This window comes from Ovis aries, chromosome 4 (genome assembly GCF_016772045.2).
Source record: "Ovis aries strain OAR_USU_Benz2616 breed Rambouillet chromosome 4, ARS-UI_Ramb_v3.0, whole genome shotgun sequence".
Classification (NCBI taxonomy): Eukaryota; Metazoa; Chordata; class Mammalia; order Artiodactyla; family Bovidae; genus Ovis; species Ovis aries.
Genome location: NC_056057.1, coordinates 15,655,888 through 15,677,336, shown reverse-complemented (window position 1 = coordinate 15,677,336; position 21,449 = coordinate 15,655,888). Strand labels below are relative to the sequence as shown.

The 21,449-nt window shown below is 38.4% G+C and overlaps 1 long non-coding RNA gene across 1 annotated transcript in view; it reads left to right on the top strand.

Annotated features, from left to right (window-relative positions):
- The window catches only part of LOC132659669 (uncharacterized), a 101,167-nt gene extending 94,414 nt beyond the window's left edge, over positions 1–6,753 (top strand). The window contains exon 3 of the long non-coding RNA XR_009600333.1: positions 1,588–6,753. This is a non-coding gene — a long non-coding RNA (uncharacterized LOC132659669). The remainder of the gene's footprint in view (positions 1–1,587) is intronic.
- Positions 6,754–21,449: the final 14,696 nt, after the last annotated feature.

Sequence of the window (21,449 nt, the reverse complement as noted above, 5' to 3'; positions counted from 1 at the left end):
TTATTAATTTATTTATACAGCTTTATTGAAATGTGTTGACATAACATTATATAAGTTTAAGGTACATAATGTGTGGATCTACACTGTAGACAATGTACAATATACACTCGTATATTGCAAAGTGATCACCATTAGCATTAGCTAACACCTTCAATCAGGTCATATAATCACCATTTTTTGCGTTAAGAATATTTAAGATTTTCTCTCTCACCAACTTTCAAACATATGATGCTGTATTAACTATAGTCACCCTGCTGTCCATTAGATCTTAGAACTTCCTTGTCTTGTAAATGAAAGTTTGTTCCCTTTTACCAACCCCTTCCCATTTCCCTCACTCCCCAGCCCCGGGCAACTATTGTTTTACTTTCTGCTTCTCTGAGTTTGACTTTTTTAGATTCCACATGTAAATGAGATCACATAGTAGTTGTTTTTTTCTGACTTATTTCACCTAGCTTAGTCTTTTCAAGGTCCATCCATGCTTTGTCATAAGTGGCAAGATTTCTTTCTTTCTTTTTTCAGGCTGAATTTCATTCCACTGTATATTTTTACCATATTTTCTTTATCCATTCTTCTTTTAACAAGACACTTAGGCTGTCTCCGTATCTTGACTATTGTGAATAATGCTGCCAATGAACATGGGGGTACAGATATCTCTCTGAGATAGTGATTTCATTTCCTTTGGATGTATACCCAGGAGAGGAATTTCTGAATCATGTGATAGTACTATTCTTACTTTTTTGAGGAACTTCCATGATGTTTTCCACCGTGACTATACAAATATACATTCCCACCAACAGTTCACAAGGGTCCCCTTTTCTCCACATCCTCTCCAGTACTTGTTATTTCTCATTTTTTTGGTGATAGCTATTGTAAGAGATCTGAGGTGATATCTCATTACATTTCATTTGCATATTCCTGGTGATTGGCGATGAGATCTTTTCATGTACTTGTTGGCCATTTGTATATCTTCTTTGGGAAAATGTCTATCCAGGTCCTCTGCTCATTTCTAAATGTTTTTTAATCACTTTGTATTTGTAGGACGCACTCCTAGGCCACTACCTGGTAGTAGTAGATGGTCAAGAACTGCATGTCGATATTTCATGTATACTATCATGTAAGAAACGAATCGCCAGTCTAGGTTCGATGCAGGATACAGGATGCTTGGGGCTGGTGCACTGGGATGACCCAGAGAGATGATATGGGGAGGGACGTGGGAGGGGGGTTCAGGATTGGGAACTCTTGTACACCTGTGGCGGATTTATGTCAATGTATGGCAAAACCAATACAGTATTGTAAAGTAAACTTAAAAAAAAAAAAGTTGTTTTCTACTCTGGCTAAATGAGAATTACCTGGAGGTGTTTTAAAACAAAATACTCTCATGCTTGGGCCCTCCCCAGATCAATTAAATGAGAATCTCTGCTAGTAGGTCTTGGTAGATTTTTAAGTCTCCCTGGTGATTCCAGTGAGCATCCAAGACTGAACCACTTAAATGAATGGAAACAAACATCCAGGCATTTTATCTGAGCATCCCACCAGTGGGCTCCTCTAAGTCATATGTATGATTTTCATTATCTGATTTTGCTGCAGTCTTTTATAGATCAGCACCTGGGGACCAGAGTCTACAGAAAGAGAGAGAGAAAAAGAGAGAGAGAGCAGTATCTCTCAGATTACGTGGAAAACCAATAAATCCCGTGCACAGGGCTTGTACTGTTCACGAAGGCACAAGGCGTCCTCTCAAGGAAGTCTTGAAAGCCCGGGCAAGAAAGTGAGCTCTGCAGGCTTCCATGCTCTGAAGAGAATGAAGACAGAAAGAAGGACACGGGGGACCCAAGTCTCTAGTGGAACAAGGGTATTTTATTAGCAGAACTGCATGCTTATATATCTTCAGTAAAATGATTACTCAGCCATTACAAAGAACGAAATTTCACCAGTTGCAACAAAATGGATAGTCTAATACATACAAGGTCGTTGAAGACAGTCACTGAAGGGAGTCACTGAAAGGAATCCAAGCAGGTGCCCTTTCCCATGATCTCAGTCCTGAGAACTGTGTGTAGCTCTACTTGTTCCTGTATTCCAGGCACTGATAAGGAACAGAGAGTCCTTGAGAAATGGCACACACACACACACACACAAATGCAACATATTGGATCCCTTAAAGCTGAACGTCCCCTGACACCATTTCCGGCCTGTGTTCAGCATAAATGTTAATCATGTTCTAAAGCCTCTGCTGCAAATGCTGAAGGTAAAATGCCACAGAGGAATTTTAACTTCTTAACTATCTTTTGCCGTCCTGGATTTTTCTTGTCTCCCTTTCTCTTTGCTAGGTAGCTTTTAAGGAATATTTTAAATTATTTTATTTTCATTATGAAAATAATATATGCTTATCAGTTTTTTTTAAACTCAAGCAATGCCAAAAGGTAAAGAAATTCAAGTAAAAAACCTCCCTATCTAAACAGTGTTCATTCCTATGCCATCCCACAGCATCTTGTCCACTGTTAGTGCTTGTTTCTAAATTTTTTTCATGCACATGTCATCTTATATATTCTTATATAAACACACCATACACACAAACACACAAACTCAGTTCTATGGTATTATAATATGATGGCAATTTGCTGTTTAATCTGACAGTATATCTTGGAGCTATTCTAACTAGTACATTTTAAATAATACATATCATTCCATCACAGATCCTTAAGACACCCACTCTAGTACTCTTGCCTAGAAAATCCCATGGACAGAGGAACCTGGTGGGCTGCAGTCCATGAGGTCGCAAAGAGTCGGACATGACTGACATCACTTTCACTTTTCATTTTCATGCATTGGAGAAGGAAATGGCAACCCACTCCAGTGTTCTTGCCTGGAGAATCCCAGGGCCAGGGGAGCCTGGTGGGCTGCAGTCTATGGGGTCGCACAGAGTTGGACATGACTGAAGTGACTTAGCAGCAGCAGCAGCAGCAGCAGCAGCAGCAGCAGCAGCAGCAGCAGCAGCAGCAGCAGCAGAGTGTTCATACAGTTTATACGGAGTGTGTTGAAATCAACACCACAGTGATCATCCTTGCACACATCTTTACATAATTGTGGCACTATATCTGTTAAAAGATTTTTTATGTGTAACTATCTAACTTCTACCCTCGCTGGTGTTTATTGATAGTGTTTTAACATTTATCCTCCTATAATACCTTGAAATGTCAGCTCCTGTTCTACCTTCCCCAGTGTCTTACAGCAAAAATAGATAATTCTCTGACTAGGCTAGTTGCAACCCATTTCTTAGATCTATCCTGGGAGAAGGCAGAAGAAGAGTAGAGGGGAAAGAAGAAAGGAATATTGATTATCCTCCAGTTATTGGCAGACACAGTAGTTCAGTTCAGTCACTCAGTCATGTCCAACTCTTTGTGACCCCATGAATCGCAGCATGCCAGGCCTTCCTGTCCATCATCAATTCCTTGAGTTTACCCAAATCCACGCCCATCGAGTCAGTGATACCATCCAACCATCTCATCCTCTGTCATCCCCATCTCCTCCTGCCCTCAATCTTTCCCAGCATCAGAGTCTTTTCAAATGAGTCAGCTCTTCACATCAGGTGGCCAAAGTATTGGAGTTTCAACTTCAACATCAGTCCTTCCAATGAACACCCAGGACTGATCTCCTTTTGGATGGACTGGTTGGATCTCCTTGCAGTCCAAGGGACTCTCAAGAGTCTTCTTCAACACAACAGTTCAAAAGCATCAATTCTTCGGCGCTCAGCTTTCTTCAGAGTCCAATTCTCACATCCATACATGACCACGGGAAAAACCATAGCCTTGACTAGATGGACCTTTGTTGGCAAAGTAATGTCTCTGCTTTTCAATATGCTATCTAGGTTGGTCATAACTTTCCTTCCAAGCAGTAAGCGTCTTTTAAATTCATGGCTGCAGTCACCATCTGCAGTGATTTCGGAGCCGAAAAATATAAAGTCTGACTCTGTTTCCACTGTTTCCCCATCTCTTTCCCATGAAGTGATGGGACCAGATGCCATGATCTTCGTTTTCTGAATGTTGAGCTTTAAGCCGACTTTTTCACTCTCCACTTTCACTTTCATCAAGAGGCTTTTTAGCTCCTCTTCACTTTTTGCCATAAGGGTGGTGTCATCTGCATATCTGAGGTTATTGATATTTCTCCCGGCAGTCTTGTGCAGTAGTCTGAGAAGCAATTATAAAATGTAGTTATTATTACTTACATCTTATAGATAATCAAGAAAAATTCACATCTAAGTTAATAGGGGTGAAATCGAGATTTGAAAACCAGGTTTGTTTTGTTCCAAGTACTCGGTTTCAGAGACTTCTCTCTGCTCGGTACTTCTTTCCTATGGTAATGGTGCAGGCATTGGGTCCCACTCATTGTGAATGGATTTTGTGAACTGCAGCCCCTCCTCTTCCCTGATAACTCAGTTGGTTAAGAATCTGCCTGCAATGTGGGAGACCCGGCTTTGATCCCTGGATTGGGAGATCCCCTGGAGAAGGGAATGGCAGCTACCCACTCCAGTATTCTTGCCTGGAGAATTCCATGGAGAGAGGAGCCTGTCGGGCTACAGTCCATGGGGTTGCAGAGATGGACACGACTGAGCAACTCAGACACACAGAAACCCTTTACCCAAGAATGTCTCTCAGAGAAGGCAATGGCACCCCACTCCAATACTCTTGCCTGGAAAATCCCATGGGTGAAGAAGCCTGGTGGGCTGCAGTCCATGGGGTCGCTAAGAGTCGGATACAACTGAGTGACTTCACTTTCACTTTTCACTTTCATGCATTGGAGAAGGAAATGGCAACCCACTCCAGTGTTCTTGCCTGGAGAATACCAGGGACTGTGGAGCCTGGTGGGCTGCTGTCTATGGGGTCGCACAGAGTTGGACACGGCTGAAGTGACTTAGCAGCAGGAGCAGTGGCAAGAATATCTCTATTCTGCTAACTAGCCAGTTTTTAACTCTTGCAACAGTATTTCACTTGGTATTCTAAGTGTTCTAAGACTAGGTATCAGCCTTCTACATCTCACATATATTCAGGCAAGATGTTCTTAAGCTGTCATTTAGCTACGGAGCACAATAGGGGCAGGGTGCTTGTGGTATTAACAGGAAGTGATGTGATATTTGAGTTTCTGTTGAATGCAGTTCTGTCTTCAGCTTAGGTTCCTATCGGGAGGTTACCTTACCCAATAATGGCTCACTCATACTATAAAATCTCATATTTGCGAAGAGGAAGCACCTTTTGTTTGTCAAACTAAGTCATAGCCCAGAGATAGGGAACCAAGATGGATGATCAAGCATGCAGAGAGTGTGTGTGATAATATAGGAACTGTACAAGGAAGCAGGCTTCCCAGAAAAGGGTAAATCATTCACAACAGTTTGGTTATTAGTGTCCAATTTCAATTTCTCCTTCCTAGAGAGCTGGTAAAATTTAAGCCCATCAACAAATCAGTAAGCAATAAAGGAAAGGCTGTAAGAAAATGAAGTACAACTTGATAGAGAATGACAGGGTGAGGATGTTCCAGAAACAGCCTTTCTGGGGAGGCTGAGCTCTGAATGATGAGAAAATATAGTTTTGAATGAAGAGCTCTCCAGACAGAAGGAAGGTCATGTGCAGAAGTCTTGAGTCAGGAATGAGCTTGGTGGAGGGGACTGTAGAGGGGGTGGGCAGAAGTTAAAATAGTAGGAGGGGCTAGTGTGTGGAGGCTGGAGGCTATGTAAAGGTATCAGATTCGGTGCTGAGCATGATAAAATATTGGTGATGTTTAAGCAGAGAAATAAGAGGATCTAACACACATGACATAAGTCATTCTAGGTTCAGTGTGAATTATGGTCTAGAAATGGGGGAAGATCAGGAAGCCTGTGTATTACTACATATGAGTAATGATGATGCTTAGGTCAGGGTAGTAGCATTGGAGACAGAAACAAAAGGACAGATCTGGGATGTCTTTTAGTAGCAGGGATGGATGTTGGAAGTATGCAGAAAATGGTATCGACAATGGTCGGAAGCCCTAGCACACTTCACGTAAGAGATGATTACACAGTTTGAAGAATGGATTATTTTACAAAGAAAATAGAGACATTTTTTTTTCACCAACTCAAAGAGAGCTTAGTTTAAATTATTAGACTATAAAACTATATCATAGTTAATGGGGTAGAATGTATGCCTGCCTTAATTGTAGCTATTTGTAATATTTTGGTATTGGAAAGCTATTAAAGGAGTGAATTCTTTAAGTTCATAATGTTTATGAGTCAGAAGATACATTTTGTTATAGCAGCTGTAATTGTTTTCTGCAGTATATCTTATTGGAAATACTTTGTGGATAAATGAACCACAAGGGAAAGCCCAATTCTGAATACCAAGAGTACATAAAAACAAATGAAAGTAATATATAAATAGAAACAAGACAATTTTAATGAATATTTCATGAAACATTGAAATAACTCCCCTATTATGTTTATAATTTGAGTCCATTATGTAAAAATTAATTGAAAAGGAATAGATTAAAAATGTTTGACTTAACAGAAGCCTATATTTGATGGAACCATGAGAATTGCCTAGGGAAGGCTGCAGTAAACTTCAGCAATTATTTAACCTCTCTAAACCTCCTGATTCTTGAACTATAATAATGTTCTACTCATGGTATAAAATTAAATAAAATAATGTAAAATAGATTTCATAGTCTGCTATATAAATGGAAGTATTACCTTTGTTGGGGTATAACTGACAAATAAAAGTGTATATATTTAAACTGTGTAATGTGATTATTTGATTTATGTTTCCTTTGTGAAACAACATCCACAGTCATGTTAGCTAAGATATCCACCTCCTCATAGCCTTTGATGTATGTGTGTAGTGAAAACGCTTAAGATTTATTATCTTGGCAAATGTCAAGTGTACAATATTGTATTACTAACTATTGTAACCATGCTATATCCTCCTGAACTTAGTCCTTATAATTGAAGACTTTCACCCTTTGATGCAAATTTGGAAAAATCAGCAGTGGCCACAGGATTGGAAAAGGTCAGTTTTCATTCCAGTCCCAAAGAAAGGCAATGCCAAAGAATGCTCAAAGAATGTTCAAACTACCGCACAATTGCACTCACCTCACATGCTAGCAAAGTAATACTCAAAATTCCCCAAGCCAGGCTTCAATAATATGTGAATCATGAACTTCCAGATGTTCAAGCTGGTTTTATTTATTTATTTATTTATTTTTTCAAGCTGGTTTTAGAAAAGGCAGAGGAACCAGAAATCAAATTGCCAACATCCGCTGGATCATTGAAAAAGCAAGAGAGTTCTAGAAAGACATCTACTTCTGCTTTATTGACTATGCCAAAGCCTTTGTGTGAATCACAATAAACTGTGGAAAATACTGAAAGATATGGGAATACCAGACCACCTGACCAGCCTCTTGAGAAATCTGTATGCAGGTCAGGAAGCAACAGTTAGAACTGGACATGGAGCAACAGACTTGTTCCAAATAGGAAAAGGACTACATCAAGGTTGTATACTGTCATCATGCTTATCTAACTTATATGCGGAGTACATCATGAGAAATGCTGGGCTGGATGAAGCACAAGCTGGAATCAAGATTGCCAGGAGAAATATCAATAACCTCAGATATGCAGATGACACCACCCTTATGGCAGAAAGCAAAGAACGAAAGGGCCTCTTGATGAAAGTGAAAGAGGAGAATGAAAAAGTTGGCTTAAAACTTAACATTCAGAAAACTAAGATCATGGCATCTGGTCCCATCACTTCATGGCAAATAGATGGGGAAACATTGGAAACAGTGAGAATTCAGACACTATTTTGGGGGGCTCAAAAATCACTGCAGATGGTGACTACCTTAGAAGAAAAGTTATGACCAACCTAGACATCATATTAAAAAGCAGAGATATTACTTTGCCAGCAAAGGTCTATCTAGTCAAAGCTATGGTTTTTCCAGTAGTCATGTATGGATGTGAGAGTTGGACTATAAAGAAAACTGGCACTGAAGAATGGATGCTTTTGAACTGTGGTGTTGGAGAAGACTCTTGAGAGTCCCTTGGACTACAAAGAGATCCAACCAGTCCATCCTAAAGAAGGTCAGTCCTAAATATTCACTGGAAGGACTGATGATGAAGCTGCAATATTTTGACCACCTGATGCGAAGAACTAACTCATTTGAAAAGACTCTGATGCTGGGAAAGATTGAAGGCAGGAGGAGAAGGGGACGACAGAGGATGAGATGGTTAGATGGCATCACCACCTCAATGGAAGTGAGTCTGAGCAAGCTCTGGGAGTTGGTGATGGACAGGGGGGCCTGGGTTGTTGCAGTCCATGGGCTCACAAAGAGTCAGACATGACTGAGCGACTGAACTGAACTGAACGGAACCCTTTGATGGACATCTCCTCATTTCCTCCACCCCTCCAACTCCTGGTAACTAGTATTCTAGTCACTGTTTCTATGAGTTCGACTTAAAAAAAATTTTTTTTACATGTAAGTGAAATTATATAGTATCTGTCTTTGACTTATTTCGCTTAGCATAATGTTCTCTATATTGAGCCATGCTGTTGTAAATGGCGGGACTACCTTCTTCATCATGGCTGAATAACTTAATGCATGTGGATACGTGTGTGTGTGTGACATCTTCTTTATCTGTTTATCTATTGATGGACACTGAGGTTGTTTCTATGTCTTTCCTATTAGGAATAATGCTTCGGTGAAGATGGGAGAGTAGGTATCTTTAGGAGATTTCATTTCTTTCAGATGTATATCAAGAAGTGGGATTTCTAGACCATATGGCAGTTCTATTTTTAATTTCTGAGGAACCTCCATACTGTTTTCATAATGGCTGTACCAATTTACATTCCTACTCACAGTGTTCAAGGATTCCCTTTTATATATCCTCTCCAACACTTGTTATTGCTTATCATTTTGATAAAAGTCATCCTAATAGGTAAGGATCCTAATAGGTAAAAAGGTATGCTTTTGTTCTTAGGAAGTATACACAGAAGCATTTAGGAGGAAAGGGGCATGATGGATACAACTTATTCTTCAACAGTTCATAAAAAATAGTATACACACACATAGGATAGTAACTGATAAAGCAGTTTTGCTTGCAACTTTTTGGTGAGTTTGAAAATAAAGTATTGCTAAAAAAGATCACTTTACTAGTGTTGGATTTTACAGAAAAATTAAAATTTTAATATCTACATATATATAATTGTAAACCTTGAGAATTCAGAGAGTCATAGAAGTCAGCCAATACAGTGGTTCTAGACTTTGGGATTTCACAGACCAGTAAATTTTCAGATAAAAGAAATAAGAATGAGAGATGGATAAAGGATTGGCAACTTTTCATTTAGTTGTGTTAGAAGATAAAAAGTACCAAATAACTACTACCAGCTACTATTGAGTTTATAAAATAAAAGATATTTTAATAGCAAATCTTCATTAAAAAGGCATCTTATTACATTGTTTATATTTTCTATTTTTTGTCAAGCTGTTGAATATTTGTCATGGTCCTATTGATAACTGCTGATGTCAGTTATCTGACACTGAAAACAGTGTCAGACTTTATTTTGGGGGGCTCCAAAATCACTGTAGATGGTGATTGCAGCCATGAAATTAAAAGACGCTTACTCCTTGAAAGGAAAGTTATGACCAACCTAAACAGCATATTCAAAAGCAGAGACATTACTTTGCCAACAAAGGTCCATCTAGTCAAGGCTATTGTTTTCCAGTGGTCATGTATGGATGGGAGAGTTGGACTGTGAAGAAAGCTGCGTGCCAAGGAATTGATGTTTTTGAACTATGGTATTGGAGAAGACTCTTGAGAGTCCCTTGGACTGCAAGGAGATCCAACCAGTCCATCCTAAAGGAGACCAGTCCTGGGTGTTCATTGGAAGAACTGATGCTGAAGCTGAAACTCCAGTACTTTGGCCGCCTCATGAGAAATGTTGACTCATTGGAAAAGACTCTGATGCTGGGAGGGATTGGGGGCAGGAGGAGAAGGGGAGGACAGAGGATGAGATGGCTGGATGGCATCACCAACTCAATGGACATAGTCTGAGTGAACTCCGGGAGTTGGTGATGGACAGGGAGGCCTGGCATGCTGCAGTTCATGGGGTCGCAAAGAGTCAGACACGACTGAGCGACTGAACTGAACTGATGCCCACTGGCGGGTGAAAATTCATCCAGTGCTCAAATTTCTTAAATGATGGGAAACTCACCAAGGACAAATCACTGGACAACTCACAAGTTTAAAAAATAAAAACAACCAGGACAAGCATATTTAGTGTAGTTAAACTTACCATAGTATTTCTCATACAGCTTACTTTTCAATTCTCAAAAACACAGATTCCACTGATATAACTGCTATTACTATATAACTATTACTATTCCCAAATATACATTATTTTGTTTATTAAAGTGGTTTTAGCAGAACCTCATAGGTTGTATTATGCTGTGTATTATATAACTGTGTTAAAGTTACATTTGAAAAAAATCTGTAGATTTTTTAATCGATAAGATTAGTCTCCCTCTTGAGCATATTTTGTATTCAATTACTCTTTGAACAAGCATCAGACCACTTTATTCCTGTCTCCTGGGCTGCCCAAGGCTGACATAGCTAGTCAGCAGTGTAGGAGGAGATTTGAGTAGCAAGGAAAGGATGCCCAGAGGGCTCAGAATCAGGGAAAGTTATAGGGATTATCCTGGGTACCACACAGTAGAATGAGAGGTGGTATTTTATCCAAATGCAAAATAAAAAAGGACTTGAAACGGTGTTAATAGTTGAACTCTCAGGGCAAAAGAGCAGACTAAGGCAATGATAGTGTCATGGGAGTAGAGGCTTTCAGGAGTAACCTTGAAGGGGGCCATTTACTTCCTTACTGTCATAATTTCACAACTGAAACAGATTCTGTTTTCTCTCTCTCTCCCCCTCACTCTTGAAGCTTCAACTCCTGAGTCTACTTCAGCCAAGGATAATGTATTTATTTCAGGATATAAATGGGCCTTCCCTAGTGGCTCAGATGCTAAAGAATCTGCCTGCAATGTGGGAGACCAGGGTTCGATCCCTGGGTTAGGAAGATCCCCTGGAAAGGGGAATGTCTACCCATTCCAGTATTCTTGCCTGGAGAATTCCGTGCACAGAGGAGCCTGGCAGGCTACAGTCCATGGGATCGTAGTGTCAGATGTGACTGAGCGACCTAACACTTTCAACTTTCAGGATATAAATTCAAGAGCTGACAAGGGAGGCTTTAGAAACCATGATTGCTCTAAAGAATTTATTTTAAACCATGTGAAATGATAGGCAATTAAAGTAAGAAATATACCAAATGTAAACATTTGTCATCTTTGGGCAGAGGGATTATAAGCACTTTTTATTATTTTCTCTTCTTTTTTCTCCATTTTCCAAAGATCCTACAATAAGCATATACCATTTTATCATCACAAGAAAAATATTATATATATTGTGGAAAGAATAACCAACTCTGCCAGTAAGGATTACTGATGAGATTGAGTATAGAGAATGTTGGCAGGGAAGAGAGAATAATTTCCCACAAAAATCTTTGTATTTTAAGCACTAATGGAATAGCACCTTCAGCTGGAGCAGAGGGGTTCTTGGTGGATTATGAAAGTATAATATTTGCTTTGTCAATGGAAATGTAAATAATTTCATTTAATATGGTTGATCTATGAACTGTGCCTTTTTAGTGACATCATAAGTCACTAAAATGAGGCAATATGAACCATGGTTAGGTTTGCTTTGTAAAATTGAAGCAGGTGCTACAAGGAGAATGAGATGGGAAAAGTTATAATATAACTACCTTTTCAGTGACTTACTTGCAAACTAGAAGTCTAGGTTAAATGGAATCATATTGAAGGCATGAAGAGTCATCAAATTTGGGGTGACTGGAGTGGATTGAGACCCCTCATCAGTGGAGAAAACTTTTCAGACTTCTTCTGCCTGTGTGCAGAGGTCCCTGAGGCTCTCCCCAGCATCTGGACCAGTGAGGATTGTTTTGACTGATTCCCATTGTAAGTTGATTGTTGTCTCCTCTATAGAGGACAGAATATCCTAATCATTTGAAAATCAGCATAGAGACTATTAAACCCAGTTATAAAGAGTGACTGAGCTATATAGAATATTACACAGCTGATTTCCTCTGGAGCATTTTGGCCTATACATTTGTTTTTGGAAACACTATCTTGGAGTTTAAAGGAAAAATGTCTTTGTCATTGAGTGCTTAGCAGAATCCAACACCATGTTTGTATGTAATCTGTTGTTGGTCTTGTTCAGTCACTAAGTTGTGTCCAAGTCTTTGTGACCCCATGGACTGCAGCATGCCAGGCTTCCCTGTCCTTCACTGTCTCCCTGAGTCTGCTCAAGCTCATGTCCATTGCGTCAGTGATGCCATCCAACCATCTCATACTCTGTTGCCCCCTTTTCCTCTTGCCCTCAGTCTATTCCAGCATCAGGGTCTTTTCCAGCTCTTCACATCAATTGGCCAAAGTCCTGGAGCTCTAGCTTCAGCACCAGTCCTTACAATGAATATTCAGGGTTGACTTCCTTTAGGATGGACTGGTTTGATCTCCTTTCTGTCCAAGGATCTCTCAAGCGTCTTCTCCACTACAATAGTTCAAAAACATCAGTTCTTCAGCTCTCAACCTTCTTTATTGTCCAACTCTCACATCTACACATGACCACTGGAAAAACCATAGCTTTGACTATACAGACCTTTGTCTGCAAAGTAATGTCTCTGCTTTTTAATATGCTGTCTAGGTTGGTCATAGCTATTCTTCCAAGGAGCAAGCGTCTTTTAATTTCATGGCTGCAGTCACCATCTGCACTGATTTTAGAGCCCAAGATATGTAATCTGAACCAGTATTAAATGGAAATGAAATTTGGCTGACTAATATAAGTATAAAAAATTTTAATGAAGCTACATTAAAAATGCATTAATCTCTCCCATCCTTTTATTCTAAAACAAAGTTGATAGTTGATAATGTGGAATGCCACCATTCAGAAATTCATTTTTGTTTGTTTTTTGGATATTTCTTTTTCAGTAAGAACATTAAGTGCTTATGTGAAGCACTTCTATTTGTATTATGTGAAACTGAGAAGAGGTAACTGGTTTGACTCTTCTGTTTAGGGATAAACACAACAAAACCACAATGATCTCAAATTGAAATGCCAAGAAAAAGTAATGACACACCTCGGGAACATAAATGACAATTCTACACAGAGAAGATTTATGTAACACCTGAACTCATAGGATTTCACTCCAGATGGCAAATCACACAGCCTCACTTCCACAGGACAAGCAAATTGCTGCATCTGTAGGGAATGCCTGCTCCTCTGTCACTGAAGACTGTGCTAGGTGGGGATTTAAAAGTTTGGGGTTATTGCATTGTTAACTCATAAGATGTCAGAACTGAGAAAGTCTTTAAAGAATCTCTGACTCAACTTCCTTTCTTATTTATTTTTTTTTTCTGTTTCTTGGAAGAGGAACATCAGAGAGGGAGAGAAGGGAGAGAAAACTTGAGACATTTTTAGGTCACTCTGAAAGCCAGTTTTCTAATTATAAAACAACTCCTTAATATGTTTTAATTGTTTTTATGACAACCGTTCTGATTGCTAGCCAGTGTTCAGCATTCATATTTTCTTTACCATTGAGTTCTAGCCTGTATACCAACCATTCTCAACAATTTTCTCTGATAAACGTCAGTATGCATGTAAATTTGCATGCATGTGACGTACTTCTGACAACTGACTCACATTCTCGATGGGCTATAGCTGCTTTCCCTTCTGCTCAAGAAAGCAACTAGCTACAACAGTGATATTTTTTACAGAGAAAATCTTAAATCTACTTTAAAAATTTGAATTAAATCATTCACATTTTTCGTCCTATATTTCTAGCTGCACCTCAAACTGATCATGACTTTGGACATTGATATTCCCGTTGGTAAGTGTTGCTTTGTGAAGTCACTTCAGTTTTATTTAATTCTTTGCACAATCTACTGTGATAGGTACTAATTTTATCTCCATCTTATACATGAGAAATGTGAATCTTAGAGAAGTAATTTGCCCAAAGTCCCACTGGTCAATAAAGGAAAAGCCACCATCCCAACCCTGGTGTCAACCCTAGAATACGTGACCTTCCCCTCCTATGCGATGATGCCTACTTTAAGAATTGCATCTCAAGTACCGTCTTCTTTTTTGAACCCACAGTGTTGGTGGAATAAAAATGTGCACATAGGGTAGAAAGTCTGACTCCTGGGAAAATGTGGCATCTACCCTATCTTTTCTACCATATTACATCTTTCCTACTAGAATTAGCTATTTATTTTTATTTTATTACATTTCAGCTAAAAATACATGTATAAGCAAATTCATGTGTTCTTCCTTTTTTTCATAAATAGTAGTACAATATCCTACTACGTACTTTTCTCCATTTTACTTTTTTACTCAGACATACTTTCCGGAAATTACTCCAAGGACATACATAGACATATTCTCTATTTATTTTACAACCCAATAGCATTTTGCTTGTAGAAGGCAATGGCACCCCCACTCCAGTACTCTTGCCTGGAAAATCCCATGGACAGAGGAGCCTGGTAGGCTGCAGTCCATGGGGTCGCTAAGAGTTGGACACAACTGAGCGACTTCACTTTCACTTTTCACTTTCATGCACTGGAGAAGGAAATGGCAACCCACTCCAGTGTTCTTGCCTGGAGGATCCCAGGGACGGGGGAGCCTGGTGGGCTGCCGTCTATGGGGTCGCACAGAGTCGGACATGACTGAAGTGACTTAGCAGCAGCAGCAGCAGCAGCATTTTACTTGGTGCATGTACCAAGTTCATTTAGTCAGTTCCACTGAATAGACATTCGGGTTGCTTTCAAGCCTTACTTTGTTAAAAATATAGTCACAGAGAATAAATAATCTTAGATATTTTTGTATTTTTGTGTACACCTTTTGGGTTGTTTTTTTTTTTTTTTTGTCATGAATCTTTAGGATAAATTCATGGAAGTGGTGTTTCTTGGAAGGTAAAGGTATATAATTTGGTACATGTAGTTAAATTCTATTCTATTATAGTTCTATTAATTTACAATCTCAATGAGAAATTCATGAGTGCCTTTCCTCCATAGCATTGCTAACAGATATTTATCAAATTTAGATTTTAATCAATCTGATAAAGGAGAAAAAGATATCCCCATGCAGTGTTAGTTTGTATTTGTTAATTGAAGTTAATTGATTTACAATGTTATGTGCCAGGTGTATAACACAGTGAATCAGAATTTTTATAGATTATATTCCATTTAATATTAGCACAAAATACTGACCATGTTTCCTTGTGCTGTACAATATATCCTCACTGCTTATTTTATACATAGCAATTTGTATATCTTAATCCCATACCCCTATCTTTCCCCTCAAATTTTCCCTCTTCTCATTGGTAACCACTGATTAGTCTCTGTCTGTGTCTCTCATTCTGTTTTTTTTTTTTAATACTCATTCATTTGTTTTATTTGCTAGATTTCATAAATAAGTGATAATATGCAGTATTTGTCTTTCTCTAACTTAATTCGCCAAGCAGAATACCCTCTAGGTTCATCCACATTATTGAAAATGGCATAATTTAATTCTTTTTTATGGCTGAGTAATATTTCATTTTATTAATAATATTTTATTATAATAGTAATTATATTAGTAATACCTCATTATATTATATATCATATAATATTTTATTTTATATAGATGTTGATAAAATATATTTTTATAAAGTATTTTTTTAATTTTTGGAAACTAATTCATTTATGTTTGACTCTGCTGGGTCTTGGTTGCTGCATGGGCTTTTTCTCTAGTTGTGGCAAGTGGGGGCTACTCTCTAGTTGCAATGCATGAGGTTTCCATTGCTGTGGCTTCTCTTGTTGTGGAGCATGGGCTGTAGAGCTCAGGTTCAATAGTTGTGGCATACAGGCTTAGTTGCTCCACAGCATGTGGGATCTTCCTGGACTGGGTATCCAAGCTCTGTTTCCTGCATTGAAAGGCAAATTCGTTACCACTAAACAATCAGGGAAGCTTGATAAAAGGATATTGATGAAAATTCTGTAGCTAGCTTAATGTTTAATGGTGACACTCTGAATTCTTTCTCCTTAAGATCAAGAACCATGAGAGGATGCCCTTTCTCATTATTTTTAAAAATATTTTACTGGCAATTCTAGCCACTACAATAGGTCAAGAGAAATAAATGAAATATATACAAATTGGAAAAGAAGAAATAAAACTATTTTTATTCAGAGAGAGCATAAATGCCTAAACAGAAAATCCAGAGGACACTAAAAAACTGTTAAAATAATAAATGAATTTGAGACAGTAGTAAACGAATTGTAGGATACAAGATTCAGTTTGTGAAGTTTCATCTGTATTTTTATATGGATATAACAAAAATTGGAATATGAAGACTTTAAAATAATACAATTTGTTATAGTATCAAAATAACCATAAAATATTTTCAAATAAATTTAACCAAGATCTGTAAAAGACCTGTACTTTGAAAACTATAAAACATCACTGAAAGAAATTAAAGATTATTTAAATCATTAGGAAGATATAGAGTATTCATGTATTGGAAGACCAAGTAATATTAAGATTTATATCCTTCCCAAATTTATCTACAGATGCAGTGTCATCCCAATCAAAATTTTAGCAGAGGGATTTTTTTTAACAATTAACAAGGTAATGTCAAAACTTGCATAGGAATGAAAATGACTGAGAATAGCCAAAATAATTTTTTAAAACAGAAACTTTATGTTAACCAATTAAGACATCTATATGTGGACAATAACCAAAATGTAAGAATGACAGAGAAAATACCGAGTCAGGGAACCAGAAAGCTATTATGAAACAGATGACTATAATGTACACCAATTAGTTAAGATAATAATCAGGGATACATACTTGTTTTGTGAACTGGAAGACATAAGTCAGTTCATCAGGTCTGATATGAATTGGGAGAACTCATGTCCATCAAAATGCCATCCAGACTGCAGCATCAGACAATGAGTCAACTGTACACTCATAGCATCCCAAAGTAGTCAGAGAATCACTGCAGATGGTGACTGCAGCCATGAAATTAAAACATGCTTGCTCCTTGCCAACAAAAGTCCATCTAGTCAAAGCTATGGTTTTGTAGTCAAACCATAGACAAGCATATTATAATATAAACAACCTAGATGAGCAGCTTTGCCCATTTGAAACTGTCCAGTTAGTCAGAAGACCCTATGTGTATTTCTCATGTATGTAACATACATCAGATGTCTTGGAAAATCAACCTAAAAGGTTTTGAACTGTGGTGTTGGAGAAGACTCTTGAGAGTCCCTTGGACTGCAAGGAAATCAAACCAGTCCATTCTAAAGGAAATCAATCCTGATTATTCATTGGAAGGATTGATGTTGAAGCTGAAGCTCCAATACTTTGGCTACATGATGTGAAGAACTGACTCATTTGAAAAGACCCTGATGCTGGGAAAGATTGAGGGCAGGAGGAGAAGGGGATGACAGAGGATGAGATGGCTGGATGGCATCACCGACTCGATGGATGTGAGTTTGAGCAAGCTCCCAGAGTTGGTGATGGACAGGGAGGCCTGGTGTGCTGCAGTCCATGGGGTCACAGAATCAGATATGACTGAGCGACTGAACTGAACTGGACTGAGCCACTCCATACCCACTGCTTCAGTGGTAAGGAATCCGCCTGCCAAGCAGGAGATGCAGGTTTGATCCCTTGGTCAGGAAGATCACTTGGAGAAAGAAATGGCAGCTCACTCCAGTGTTCTTGCCTGAGAAATCCCATGGACAGAGGAGCCTGGTGGGCAACAGTCTATGGGGTCGCGAAAATTACAGTCCATGGGGTCAATATGACTTAGTGACTACACAACACCACCTATCTACTAGAACAGCTAGATTGAAAATACTGGCAAGACTAGATATTGGTGGGATATAAAGTCACTGAAACTATCACATGTCCCTGGTGGGTGTGTAAAATGGTACAGCATTTTTGAAAACATCTGGGCCATTTTTATGGAGTATATTCTCGTCAGATAACTTAGTCATTCCTCTCCTAGGTTCTGATCAATGAGAAATACAAATATATGCCTATATTTTAACCTAAATACTTTTAAACCTAAATATTTATAGCATCTTCATTCAGCTGGAAACTTTGACAGGTAACTGGATGAACAAATTATGGTTCATTCCTGTGATGGAACACTTCTCAGCAATAAGAAAAATCTTATGCAACAGAACACTGCATTTCGTAGACAGTTGGGCATGCATGCCTTTTTATAAACTTCTAGAATAGGCAAGTCTAGTTTATTAGAAATACACACACACAGAGATCAGCTATTGCCTAGAGTGAGTAATTGGTGGGGGAGAATGACTTCAAAGGGACATAAGGAAGCATTCTTTTGGGGGGATGTAAACATCCTATATCTTGATTGGTATGGTGTTTACAAGGGTGTCAGTCGTTAAATGTCACCAAGCTGTACACTTAAAATGTGATGTTTTTATTGTAAGTATATTATACTCTAGTTAAACTTATTTTAAAAAGAATTTTTCCTAAAAAATTTTTTAATTTTAGTTTAGTTGATTAACAATATCGTGTTAATTTCTACTGTACAGCAAAATGATTCAGTTAGACATATACATACATTCTTTTTCAGATTCTTTTCCATATGGTTTATCACAAGATATTGAATATAGTTGCCTGTGCTATACAGTAGGGCCTGGTTGTTGATCCATTTTATTATACATAGCAGTAAAAACAACTTTTCTATAACTCTGTTACCTCTCAGCAGTGAATATTTATTGCAATATTGTTTGTAACGGTAAAAAATTGGAAACAATTTAACAGTATGGGAGGAGTTCAATAACTTGCAGCCTTTAATAAAATATTAAAGGAAGGAATAGTTGAAATTCCTACATACCAGCAAAAGCGTCTCCTCATTAGTTCACAGCTAGTTATGTGGCGGTTAACAACCAATGGATATACATTGTATATGGGCTATTCCACATTTGCTCCCTTCATCTTCATTCTCCATCCTCTGTTCTTCATTTGTTGCCCTGCAAGCCTGACACTTAGGGCTCAGGGCAGATTCTCTTGTCAGCTGGATAAACTTGTTGAGTGCAGCCAAGGAAAGCTACAAACAGGACACTGAAATGAGAAGGAAAGAAGAGAGAGAGGAATTTCTTCACCACTTCTTCTCTGCTTTGCTTCTGTGTTCTGGTCGTGGCTCTGGGCACTCAAGACTACAGCTTCGATTCATGTTGGTGTTTGACAGAAAACAAAATTCTGTAAAGCAATTATCCTTCAACTGAAAAAAAAAAAAAAGACAACAGCTTCTGTTGAGTAACCTCTCCTCCATAATCTAGCTCTGATAACATTGTTTACTCTTTGCTTTCTTTTCTGCTCTTCTGTCCCTGGGAACTTCAACATTTCAGTGTTTTCATTAACTCTGTCCCCTCTCTGTAAATAGTTCCTTTATTAAGGTCCCTTGAATTGCTTCATCTTAATGAAATTCTGTTTCCTGGTGAGGCAGAACCACGCTGCTCTTTATGCAATACTCCCTGTGTGTATAACACTTCTGCCTTGCCAATATTAAAACAACGAAAACAAAATGAGTCAGGCTAAAACATCCCGAAACAGATTTTTTAGTTGCTATCATTTAACTGTTTTCTATCAAGCAGTATACTTTATTCGTATTGTTTTAAATGTTTTTATCCTTTGGGAGAATATCTTCAGAATGATAAGTGTATTTCTAAATACTGAATGAAATTTAACTTAATCATTCAAGATATATTTTATAGAGCTTTTCGGCCTGTTTTAATTGTGACTTTGACCTTTGTATGGTTTATTTCTCTTCCTTTACCAAAGGAATAGAGAATTCAGTTTTGTGGTCCATGAATCCCTGTAGGTTTATATACTTAGTTTCATAATATTTAGACTAAGTAAAATTAGGCAACTTGCTAAGTGCTCCACCATTTTTATTATTTTAAGAAACAAGTAGCATTCAGTTTTCTTAAATGTGTTTATTAGGTACAAATCCATCTTATCTAGCTTTGTCAGATATCCTCAAGCCTTTTTGAATGATTTTGCTCCTAAAACATCTTATACTCTAAGTAACCAATTGATTTAGATATTGTTAAAAACATTAGATCACCCATTGCTTCTGCTTCCTTTGCTGGTATTCCAAGAGTTGACTCATTGGAAAAGACTCTGGTGCTGGGAGGGATTGGGGGCAGGAGGAGAAGGGGACGGCAGAGGATGAGATGGCTGGATGGCATCACTGACTCGATGGCCGCGAGTCTGAGTGAACTCCGGGAGTTGGTGATGGACAGGGGAGGCCTGGCGTGCTGCGATTCATGGGGTCCCAAAGAGTCGGACACGACTGAGCGACTGAACTGAACTGAATTGAGCTGAAAAACATTAGATCACCCATTGCTTCTGCTTCCTTTGCTGAATAGCATAGTGATAGGCTTATTCTCTGTTAGCTCTGAGTTAAAATTCAGAAGTAAGCAGTGGCAAGAACTGTGATTAGTGATTCCAAGAGAAGAGGCAGCTATTGTCCTGTTTAACATGATCACCCTAATGATGCTGCTCTGGATTTAAAAAATCATCCTTTATTTGGAATCAGAGTCACTATCAGTATCAATAGCAGCCAAGCATCTTTCTAGGCTAGAACCATGGAGAAACCTTGGTCCAGAAGTATTATTTCTTGTACAGATGTTGACAACATGGTCAAAGCTGCCTGGCATTTATGAAGATTTAGTACTAAATCAAGAGCCCATGAAGGCTTTACCTCAGTGGATGATTTCTTCCTATTAGCTCTAGTTTTGTGACTGCAGAAGGTGATTATATTTGCTCATGGAAGACAAATCCCTATTGCAAAAGGACAAGAAAGCTTTCCTCTTTTGACTGTGACACCAGTCAGTTCTAATGTGAGCTGTAATTCTTCAATGCCCTGTAATTTTCCTAAAAGCTTCCAGATTGGAAAATGCTTCTTAAACTGACGGCTTCTTTCTCTCTTTATGTACTTGCTCAGCAGGCAGATGTAGAAGTGACAGAAATGTGTCCTGTTTCATTACTTAATCTTTTCAGTGGTTATCGTGCTGAAAGAGCCTATCTTTTTATTGTACAACTGGAGGAGGGTTTCTATTGCTGTCATCGTTAAAGTATGTCAGTGCTGGAATTTTAAACTTCGATATGTTTTAGTTGATGAGAGCTTTTCTGCAATCTCTGTCTAACACTGTCCCTGTCATTGATAACCCTGCAGAAGGAAGTCCGTGTCTATTTCAAAGTGTCTAATTCAGTTTTCTTAAAGTGATTATGATTTTGTCAGATGATCGAGAGGTATATAGTTCAATAGTTTGGGAATGAAATTTTCAATTGGTTCTCT